Raw genomic sequence first — 11,741 nt, 5'->3', positions numbered from 1 at the left:
GTGATCTTCAATGATACATTGTAATTTTTAGATGTGACACCACACCCAGTCTTTAAGGACAGTACGGACAAAATCTAAATTGTTTCTCCTGCAGCAGAACCGGAGATATAATCTTTTATATTCCACATCATCTTCTTCATCAAAACCTGCCGCCTACATAACCCACAATGCAACTGGACCTTCAATTTCAAACTGTAACCCTTTACACTTCTTGTTTCTGAAAAAACACTGAAAGTAGAAAGAAAAATACTTTCTTAGTATTAGTTGGACACCTTGTCACCAGGTGATTGACCTGCTCTGTACATACAGCACACCCTTGTTACCAAAGGGTCACATGACAGACATCTGTGAAAACATGAGATCATTAGTGTACTAAAAAGTCTGAAAGGGGACAAGTCATGCAGGTCAGCTGGAAAAATCCATCCTATAGAGTTTTATTTCTCTTTTATTTCAAACTTTTTAGCGCTCTAAAACATCAGAGGAAAACAGCAGAGTTTTGTATAAGTTCATTGAAAAACAGCAAGGGCTTCTTTCTGCACTCACCAATTCCCACCCACAATAACACACGAGACATCCATTGTGGAGGAGATCTCAATGCAATGAAGCAACATGATGCATTTTTAGTAAAGTGGCACAGCTCACTGGACAGCAAGTTCACTTCTGCTCTTTGGGGGTTTGGTGCGAGTTATTCTGTGAAAAGTGAGAAATCACCAACTGACGGTGGATGTTGACCAGTTGAGAAGAAAATAGTTGAGAATCTTCTTTCTACTTTTGAATAACACTGTAGATCTCCGCTATCTTAGAACATGTTTGTTGACATCTGTCGTAGCAGTAAATTATCACAAGAGGGAATTGATAAGCTAAGCCCCTGTGATGAAAAATAACTGAAGAGATTCAACCTGACCTTAAAAAACATGTGACATTTCCCAGCTGAGGAGCTGGAACCCATCGTCTACGATAAAGAAAAGGAGAGCATCTTCCTTAAATGTCACAGCGTTGGACAGACTAGCTCTCAAATCATTGAGGAACTGCCATCTTTGTGAGATCCTTTTTTTATTATTATTATTATTGCATATGAAACCGCAATGCAATTTACTGTGGTAACTCATTAAGCCCTATAATGTCTTGCTAATAATTAAACACTTACATTTAGTGGATAACGATTCAGCAGAGGAGATCACAAGCCTGGGATTCTGACAAACACAGTATGCTTTGACTATAATTGACTTTTCACTCTGCCCTGGAGTTACAGGAGAATAATGGGGCTGGAAATAGCTAGTTAACCTCCTGTCAGGTAATACATAAAAGGAAAACAAAACAAAAAAAACTCCAATATACCTACAGCTTTTCCTAAGAGAGGGAACAGAGGGGTGTCAAGATGGGAATTGTTACACTAAGTGATTTTATTAAGTGGAACACCCACTGATAACCAAATCTGTCACGCAGAGATGGTTTGACGCAAATTATACCTAATTCCCAGTGCATGACAAAACATCTATAACCCACACATAGAGTATAGTTCAACAGGTTCACTGTGCCATAAAGTCAACAAATATCTGAACAGCATCCATAAATAAAAATACACATATTGTTGAGTACAAGGTGAAACAAGTAATTGACCAATCATGAAAAATAGAATAATAATTTCAGTATACTGTGTTGAAAAATGGTTGTTAAAATCAAAGATGTGCTAAAGAATATACTGAAAAGGTTTATGTAATATCACATGCTTTGTTTTAAAGGTCCTTTTCATTTCTCTTGCTATGTTCCACTAAGAGTTAATAAGGTATTATGTCAAGAGTATTGTTTAAAAGGATGATTTTGTATTCACTAAGTATATATTGTGATCTACAGGTCACTGCCTATACTTTAAGGAAACCAGAAACTGCATAAAAAACTGATGGAGGCATGAAAGACACAACTTTTTGTGGGTTTATGAGCAAGTTTTCATTTTGAATAATCTAGTTGATAATCACATTTTTTTTCTTATTTTACCAGGGTAGTGCAATTGAGATTTAAAATCTAGTTTTCGAGAAAGTCCTGACCAAGACGGCAGCATAAAAGTGACAACAGTCTTAGAAACAAAACAGTCAAAAGTTTTTATACTTAATTGTATTTCATGGTCACCAAATATGAGTTGAACTAATGGTTGATTGTCCGGTTAGTCTACAGGCAGAAAAATAATCAACATTTTTTCTTTCACGATTATTCATTTAAGCAATTTAAAAAGCAAAAATGCTGCTTTTTTTCCGCATTATAAGATATTATATTTCGTTATTATTCAGTAGGAGCTGAAATGATGAAAGTAGGACAGATTATGCACATCAAAATCACTTTTCTCATCAGGGGTAGCACAACTAGTCTTTTTAAAACAGCTGTGTCATGTCCTCCAAGGTTCTGGTTTCTCTAACTCTGCCCCTTAGCCCTAACCTGACCACGTTTTTATGTCACCATGACAACTAAAGGACTCCAAGCTAAAACCATGATCTTCCTCTAACCCTGACCACATTGATTTTTGCCCAAACCTTGCTACATCATGAAACTGATTAATTTTTTCATCAGTGATTTGAAACAGTTTCAGGTCGTTCTAGATGGAATTTTACAAACTGTGTATTTTGACGTTTTGTTTGAAGGACTTTTTGAAAAGCCTAATTGAATTGGAATGTGCAGTTTGAAAGATGAGGGCTTCAATTTTAACCAATCTCTGACATATAACTTAACTTAATGGGAGTGTGAGCCTGAATCAGTGGAGTGCCTCTTTAATGTATTAGAAAACTGGCAGAAAATGTTACTGTTTTGTTAAATGTCCAATGTATTGGAGAGAAAACATTCTGCTGCTTTTATCTATTACTGTAGAATTTATAAATCTGAGTTCTGGGGTCATATAGAGGTCATTATTACATATAAGTTAAGATGCCAAACTTTCCTTGGTTCCACCAACATTATTGTTGATTTACAATTTTTGGGCTTTGGTTGCAATTTTTCAATGTTACCTATGCATTTTCACTATTTTTTGGATTCTGTAGGCTGAACTACTCATGGACTAATCAAAAATGATAAATAGATTAATTGTAAATGAAATTATTCACTAGCAGCATCTCTATTGTGAGGTTCCGTGAACAAGCATTATTCCGTTTGTGCCTTTCAGTGAACCGGAGCCAGTCTCATAGTTGCTGCATGTCAGTGTTGCAGTGATCATGTTGTTCCTCTCAGTATATAGCAGCAAAGGAAACATGTTGTCAACCCCCTCGCCTCTTTCTCTCCCTGCACTGTCTCCCTCTGTCTCTCCCACTTCTTCCTTGCCCATGGGCCTGAGGGAACAGTTGGCTTTCTGAATGCTCTTCCTCCTTTGTGAGCACACATTGATTGGCTCTCCGTTCCCCCAAAAGCAGAGCAGCATGGGGTGCCGGCAGCCAGCTTTTTTCTGCTGGTGCTGCTCAAAACAAGTCTGAAGGAAGAAAAAAAAAAACAAGGAGAGGAAATCATCAGGAGGTTTCACCACAACCTGTCTAGGTATGTCTGGTCTCTTTCTGTCCGCCTCTCCTGCTGTAATGAGAATCAGTGGGGTTTATCACATCTCCCTCATGTCTTTTTGTCAAATGGAAGGCAATAGTTGTCTCCTGTTTGCAAAGCCCCGTCCCTCTTCCTCCCTCCTCCTCCTCCTCCTCCTCCTCCTCCTCCTCCTCCTCCTCCTCCTCCTCCTCCTCCTCCTCAGTGCCCTGCTGATTTCCTCCATCCTTTGCAATCCTATTTGTTGACCAGACTCCTGCTCGGTCTGCGGCGCTGTCACCAGGTCGCACACATACCATAATACAACACCCCCCCTCCCCCAATACAACACAGTTGTTTGGGAAGGTGCTTGGTAAAAAAAAAAAAAAGCACAAAAGCTGTTATCTGCAGTGACAATTTAAGTGAAATCTTCATGTTCCAGCGAAAGAAAGTGAAGTCAAATTTGCCGGAGCGGCTCTTGGGCATCGCAATTAAGTAGACCCTTAGGAATGCATGACTCCAACGCCATCTCCCTCCACACACCACCGAGCAGCATGAGCTCTCTGTCCCCCAGCAGAGTAAAGTGTGCACAGTGAACACATTTGGACTGGAAGAGGGCCAGCGGTTGGTTGGTTGCGGAGGATGTGGGCTGGTCTCTGGAGCCTGCCGGTTGTTCATTCATAAACCAGGTGGGAACTGTAAATGAAAACACAGACATCTCCCTGCCCACACTCTCAAAGATCACATTGTGCTGTTTTTTTTTTCTTCATGTAAGGAGCGGCAGGGCGTGCAGGTCCAGCAGCAACGGTGTGATTTGTAATTCTCTAAGAGGGTTAGTCTCCATGTGGCAAATATAATCTCAGAGGAAGAAAAGTATTAGTGGAGAAATGCAAGAATATTTATATCATTGAAACTTGGATGTTAAATGTGCAAAATATGGCCAGAATTTTAGTTCAAACATTTAAACCATAAACTAACATTATCAACAATTTGAAAGGGTTACAGTGTTGATGTTATGTTAAATATGTCTATGTAATGATTTGCTGAGATATCTACTAAAATGAGCATGCTAACCAGCTAGTCTTAGCCCATCCTGTCTGGAAATCCCACTTGTTCCTCATAAGTGAGTCACTGTAGCGTCCAGTTTAACAGGAGAGGACGAAGAAGTAGAGCTGCCCTGAGGGCTTGTCAATAATACATCCATTTTCCACGTGTGTTTTGATGGTTTGTTTTTATAATTAAATACAAAGTGGCAGAAATGAGAAAAACGACGGGCACTCTAGTCTCCGGGAGATGGAGCCTCAGTTAGCAGTTAGCCCAAATACAGAAAGCCCAAACCCCAGCTTCAAGGGTCTGACCCTCTTTTATTAGCTAATGACTGTAAGTTTAAATTGTATGGACCCAGTAGGGGAGGAGAAATGCTGCCCCCTATTTATGTCAGGTAACTTGGCATTACACAATTCCCCCTTTAGATAAAAAGTAGATCCAACTCATTCAGATTTAACTCACAAAATCATGCAGCCTCAGTGTTTCTACGTCCACCTGTTCAGTCCATTCACCTATATGACAAATATCTGGTAAATGACCTAGACTTCAATACATGGCCTTTATGAAACATATATATGAGTTATCAGTCAACCCTGCCTCCTAAAAACTGTGTAATTAGGTTTAGACGAAAAATCTATTTGGCTGAGGCTGGGGAAATATTGTGATTTATGTTAAAGACTGTCCAGTGTCACCACGTTAATATTCCAAAAATACATAAAATCAAGATGATAATCCTGTTGCAGCGACCCCTTTTTATTTTATACATAATTCTTTTTTTACATAGTTAATAAAAAACTTTTAAATCAGTGCAGCTTCAAATCAGAAAGGTTTTTCGTAATATCCATCCACAAACTTATGAGAGGAAAATGCTGACAATCAGGTAGATCTTGTTGACGAGTGACGGTCTTAAGAGCAGCACCAGCACGCCCCTCACACATCGCAAATGTCACATCGTTTTGAAAGAGAAGGTGTCACAACACTGTGATCACAGGTCTGACAGGGTGATCCCTCTCGAAACCTCAGAGGAACACTATTGGGAAGATTTTACATCACCAGTTAATGAGGAAGTTATGTTTTTTTTTTTTTTTTTTTTTTTTTTTTTTTTATATATCATTGGGTGAAAGATGCATCACCTCATTAAATTCTGATTGTGTGGCTATATTGACTCTGAATTTTAACGGTTGTAGCTCAGCCAAGGAAAAGGAAAAGTACTTTGATCACATATTTGATCACACATGACATCCCCCTCATGAATACCTGTAGCTCTTCCAGCTGAGTGTGACAAGCTCAAGTGGCCTGAGACAAATTGGTGAATGGGAGCTATTTTAAGCTTCTTAATAGGCCACTATTTATGAAGTCCTTTCAGCGAGATCACCCAACGGCTGTATTTAAAATTAAATGTATGATCTAGATCTAAGCTTCTCCATCTTCAGTGGTACAACATTTTGCCTCATACTCAAAAAGCATTTGGGTTTTAATTGTTAGAAGCCAATTTATATACAAACTTACCTCATGTGGCACTGCAGACTCAGCTAAAATAACTGGCTGGCTTTAATTGGACTAAATAATTACTGATTTAGGTATCTTTAGTAACTTTAGTTGTTTGTCTGTTGCCAGTTTGTTCTTTGTTTCCTACTATCTTTAATATAGTAGCATTCTCCTATAGACGTAAGCTGTTTGTGTCGCACCTTGCAACACTCCCCTATTGAACATGCAGGACTTTTATTGCCTTATTTAATGAACAGCTCAATAAAATCGACGGGGCTTTGGTATCCTGGACACACAAAAAAAAAAAAGTTTGCTCCTGCATCCTGACGCAACTACTGTGAATCGCAATTACCTCAAATTTTCCAATCTCCGTTAGAGGGAAATGTTCACATTAGCCAATTCAGGGATGGCTTACACGCCTGGAAATCAATGCTCCCTGTCACCTTTTAGCAGGACAAATGGCGCCTATTGTTCCGGCCCATCCCTCCCCCTAACTTATAGACAGCTGGGGTTAGAAACACAGGCCGGAAAGCAGGGCTTCGGAGGACTCACCAGCAGAGTGGATATCACTTGCATGGCGACTTCTACCAATACGGGCACAAGAGAGACAACTCCATTCTGACCCCTAATCACATCCCAACTCTGAAGAGTCAATCACAGCAGGCACAGGGTGTGTGATTTTAACTTCTGACATGGGGTGCTTCCATACAGGTCACAGTGGCAGCAGCAGGTCAGTGTGTGTGTGTGTGTGTGTGTGTGTGTGTGTGTGTGTGTGTGTGTGTGTGTGTGTGTGTGTGTGTGTGTGTGTGTGGACTGGAGTCTGGGTGCTGCTTGGTCCAGTCATCCCTCCTTGACGTCAGCGCTCAGCCCAGACTGCTGCTGCTGCTGCTGATGCCGCTGCTGCTCTCAAACATGTCTTTGTTATTCAGAGCTTTCCATCAGAGAGCGGCGACCTGCAAAACACGGAGGGTGGCGTCGGTTTGCTCCGAGGAGGATCATGGGACGGCTGCACCGGTGTGAGGGCGTACACGTGTTTAATAAGCTGTTATGTGTATTATGGTTGATGTTTGTTTCGCATAAGGTATAGTCAGATACATAAACAGATTGTAATCACGGTGTTAATTGTAATAAAGATACATAATGATGATTTTCATAATAATAATAATAATAATTAATAGTATTATTATTCTAAACATTATTCTTGTTTCCACATTGTATAGATATTTGTATTTCATGATGTTGTTATATTTCTAATATTTTTTTTATTTTACTTTGTATCTTACATTCATTCAGCAGCTGTAGTATGAGTTTTTTTTTATTATTACGATTTTACTGTATAGATTTAAACATTTTTGTGTCAATTTGTTTTCCTATTATCTATTATTATTATTATATATTTTTTTTCATTCATTATAAACTACTAGTATTAAATAGTAAACACTGGTGTGTTCATATCAACACATAGACTTTCCTAAGAGGCCATTATGATAAATAATTCATTTTAAATTGCAATAAATAAACAGTAAGTGCCGTTAAATAAAATGAGATCCAAAAAGAAAAATACCCAGCATGCCAACTTTCCATCTTTAATGTGTGAAACTACTTGTCAGTGCATATTAACCACCCCAAAAAACACCCTAAATAACATCCCCACAATTCGACAGACCCGGCTGGATCCTCTCTCTCTCCCCTCTCTCTCCCTCTCTCTCTCTCTCTCTCCTCTTCCTCATGTCTTCTTCTCCGCGTTGAAAAAAAAAAATCCGCGACACATTTTGTCAGCAGCCACCGAGCATGGGTCCCTTCGGTAATAGAATAGCCGATGTAATTTGACACTTCAACTTACTGCGCTCTCTCCGAGTCTATTCAGTTACTCACCCGCTGACGTTGAGCCCGTTCTCAGTGGCCGTGAGGGGGGAAAGATATTTAAAAAAAACAAGAGCCTGGAAAAAAAAAAAAAAAATTAACGAGGACTTTCTCCGCTTAATAACCCGGTGAGTAACTGCAAACTTGTGCGTGTTGCGCTACAACGCGTTTGTCTCGGGTATATATAAAAAAAAAAAAAAAAAAAAAAAAAAAAAAAAAAAAAAAAGGTTTTTTTGTTTCCCACTTTGGGCTCAGATTTGTTTTCTCAACAATAGAGTGACCACTTGGAAACTGGCACCGAGGAGCCCGTGATTATTATAATAATAATAATAATAATGATGATAATAAAAAAGAAAAAACACCGCAGCTTTATTTATTCCACTAGCAGGCTGCTCTGTGCCGCCGGGATCGAGCCGGCAGGTTGTGCGTTTGGTTTGGAGCAGATGCCGCGTTGATCTCTCCAAAGCGCCGGAGCTTGGAGGCGACATTGTAGCAGCCTGTGTGCGTTTGTATTGTTGCTTGCAGAATGAATCATGCGTATTTGTGATTGTGTGCGCGCATGGTTTATTGGTATAGCTCCTTGCTTTTTTTTTCTTCCTTTTTTTTTATTTTACCTTCGGTTTCAGATGTGCACCAAGCACATGGTTCTGTCTAATGTGGGTTTATCGGTGCTTGCATGCAGGCTGCAGAAGGACTGTGGACGAGACAGCGGTCACCGCAGTCGCACGGATTCTTCATTGAATGCCATGAGCAAAAAAGGTTTCTTTATTTTATTTATTGGAACTTTTGTGTTTGAACAGGAGCACACGTGTGTACTGTTAAATATCAGTGTGTTAATGTCAGCCTGGAGGTATCTTTGCTGATGTAGCCTGGCAAAGGGTTTATGAACAAGTTGACTCCCCAAATTCCTGCTGTGTGTGAATATGGAACCAGTTTGGAATTGAAAAAGGGAAGAGAGAAGGTGGGGGGGGGCTCTCATGTGGACCTGGGCTCATTTTCACTTACTGTACATCTGTCCAGGAAGCTTTAAAAAAAAAAAAAAAAAGCATGGCCCAAGTGGAAAAAAGTAAACTACACTCCCATGCTCCCATGATCTGCCTCCCTAGCCATTGTGAATGAAAGAGAGAGAGAGAGAGGGAGTGTTGTTCATACACTCACTGTATTTCTGCTGGTGAAAATCTCAGTTTTTTGGGGGAGAAAGCAGTCGAAACACGCGTGCAGATGTTTCTCCTCTCATATTCTGCTGTGATGTCCAGCGGAGCTCTTCCTGTTTTTGTTATTTTGCTGAAGAGTTCATTCGCCTCGTGTCTGCTTAAAGCTTCTGCAGCATCCAAAACTTCCGTGGTGACACCAGCAGCTTGTTTACATATTTCATGTCAGGGTCTTTTTTTTTTGGGGGGGGGGGGAGAGAGGGGGTTGTTCAATGAACTGACATGCATCTCTGCTTACAACACTCAGAAACTTGGAAGCTGTCATCTCTATGCACCTGATCCTTTGATTGCTCTTTACTCAAATCCCTTCATGGGGCCACTCAATAGCACGTGTGCTTCATCACTGATCTGAGCACTGCTTGTGGGTGCTGAAACTTCAAACTTCCAGTCTCTTCTGTCATATATTAGAGCGGTGTCAGACGGAGGAGGAGGAGTTTTTTTTTTTTTTTGGTCCCGTCTCCTCCCTCCCAGTCACCCCTTACCTCGGTGGGGCCCCCAGGTTGGGCTCCTGAATAACCATGGGGCAGACCCCACCAGGCTGACCTTCTTCTATTCAAGTTGAGGATGTTGAAACACCAGCCGTCAAACAATAGACACATTGAAACAGAGATCTGCGACCCAGCACGTGTGTCTGGGTGCTGCTGAAGTCGACCATTTATTAACAGAGTTTATAAACTGACCAATGAGAAGCATCGGCTCATAAAGAGGCAGCATTAAAACTGCCTCTGATGTTGAGCTGCCTGTGAAATGGAACAAAACCTAAAAATAGTAAACAAAAGCTTCACTTTTTGTTTTTTAAATCAAATCACACAGATCTTTTTTTTAAAAAACACTGAAGCATATTTCTTTTTGTGTGTGTCTGGACTGCAGCCAGCCTGAGGTCTGTGTGTGTGTGTGTGTGTGTGTGTGTGTGTGTGTGTGTGTGTGTGTGTGTGTGTGTGTGTGTGTGTGTGTGTGGCACTGTGGATTGACAATGGCAACACGTTTCTCAGTGCAGGCTGGGTGTGTTTTTGCTCTCGCCTTTCCACCCACCCGACGTGGTGAGAGTAAAGGCGGAAGCTGGAAATGGCTGTGCCACATGGGAAATTATTCAACTCTCAGATCAGAGAGGACACACAAGAGGCCTCATTACCTCCAGCAGTATGCCGGCCAGCTTGTGAGGAGAGCCGCTGTGTCTCAACTAGCCACACTCACCTTCTGAAATATTATCTGAATACTGCATCCGATGCTCTTTTTGTCTTGGAAGTATTCTTGAAAACACAACACAGTTTGCAGTGTCATTATACATCCCAAGTTTTAATGTGATAAATACTGCTTTGTCAAATATTTTACTCCAGTTCCAGCATCGTAGCACCTCTCCCGATGTTTAGCAGCGTTTTTTTTTTACCAACAATGTGTGCTTTAGTAGCTGGTAAACAGTGCTGTCAGATGCTGTCTAATGTCATAATGTTATTGATTCTTCTTGGGAATTCCACTTGCGGCGAACAGCTCCTGCGTACAGAGAGCCTCCTCTAACGCACTCCAACAGGAAGAAAAAAAAAAAAAGAAAAAGGCGAGCGAGTAAGCAACCAACCGCTCTTCCTCCGCGGTCAGAGGCTCCGGGAGGTTTGTGTAGGTTTCGGTCAAGGTCCTTTTTGTGTTGTCTTTGCTCGAGAGAATAAACTCCCGGGATGAATCACCGAGCTTGGAAGGTTTTTTTTTTTTTTTTCAATGAGAGAGGAGAGTGCAGGGCCAGCGTGGCGCTTGCTGTGCAGAAAGTGTGTCAGTGGGCAGTTGTAGTAGCTTAATCATGAGGTTTAGTTAGCTGTCAAACAGCACTTTGGTCTTGATAATCCTATAAATATGTTACTCCTGAGCAATCACAACATGGCAGAGGGTTATTTTGATACTGTGATGTATTTGGAAACGGGATTGTTGTGGATAACTAGTGATGGAAACTAACTAACCACATTTGCTCAAGCACACATTTGTTTATGCTAGTTTGTACTGCACTTCCACCACATTTCAGATGGAAATACTGTGGGTTTTGACATTTGTTTTAGAGCTATAGTTGCTAGTTGCTTTGCAGGTGAAGATTTAACATGCAAAATGAATACAAAATATGATGCATTGTTATAGATCGAACCAGTGTTTCCCAAACGTTTTGGCTTGTTATCCCTTGTTAAAGAACCAGAAAATCCTGCACACTGTCGATTACTCGTGAACGTACAATGTTACTGAAAATGTTAATGAAGCAGGTAATATTGATCAACAGCGTTCATCATTTTTGGGACTTTCACAGTCCGTCCATCAGACTCTGTGGATTGCATGAACTTTTTGTCACTGGCTTGTGACCTTTGCAATTATGCAACGTGTTCTCACAAGTTGGCCATGAGTTTCACCAAAGAAGGATTTCCCCTCTCTATCTTCAGATTGTTGCATTTGAGCGTGACTATGTAATATGTCACATTCATTTTGTGACCCCCTCAGATTCATCTAGCCGACCCTTGCAGGGGCCCCTCCCCAGGTTTTGGACACATGATTTAACATCCCATCAGCAACCTATAAATGGATTATATGACTTAACTTTGTGCATTTATGGAATTCAAATGTTGCTCACATGAGTAATTGAGGTACTTAAGTAGGATTGACTGCTAACACGTC

General features: G+C 40.7%; 1 protein-coding gene across 2 annotated transcripts in view; it reads left to right on the top strand.

Annotated features, from left to right (window-relative positions):
• The first annotated feature begins 7,968 nt into the window (after nt 1-7,968).
• The window catches only part of LOC129091083 (zinc finger MIZ domain-containing protein 1-like), a 105,173-nt gene continuing 101,400 nt past the window's right edge, over nt 7,969-11,741 (top strand). For both annotated transcript variants that reach the window (XM_054598541.1, XM_054598540.1), the window contains exon 1: nt 7,969-8,015. The gene's annotated coding sequence lies outside the window, so the exon portion shown is untranslated. The remainder of the gene's footprint in view (nt 8,016-11,741) is intronic.

This window comes from Anoplopoma fimbria, chromosome 5 (assembly GCF_027596085.1).
Source record: "Anoplopoma fimbria isolate UVic2021 breed Golden Eagle Sablefish chromosome 5, Afim_UVic_2022, whole genome shotgun sequence".
In the NCBI taxonomy this organism is placed as follows: Eukaryota; Metazoa; Chordata; class Actinopteri; order Perciformes; family Anoplopomatidae; genus Anoplopoma; species Anoplopoma fimbria.
The sequence above is the reverse complement of the archived record's forward strand: the minus strand, read 5'-3'. Positions and strand labels throughout refer to the sequence as shown.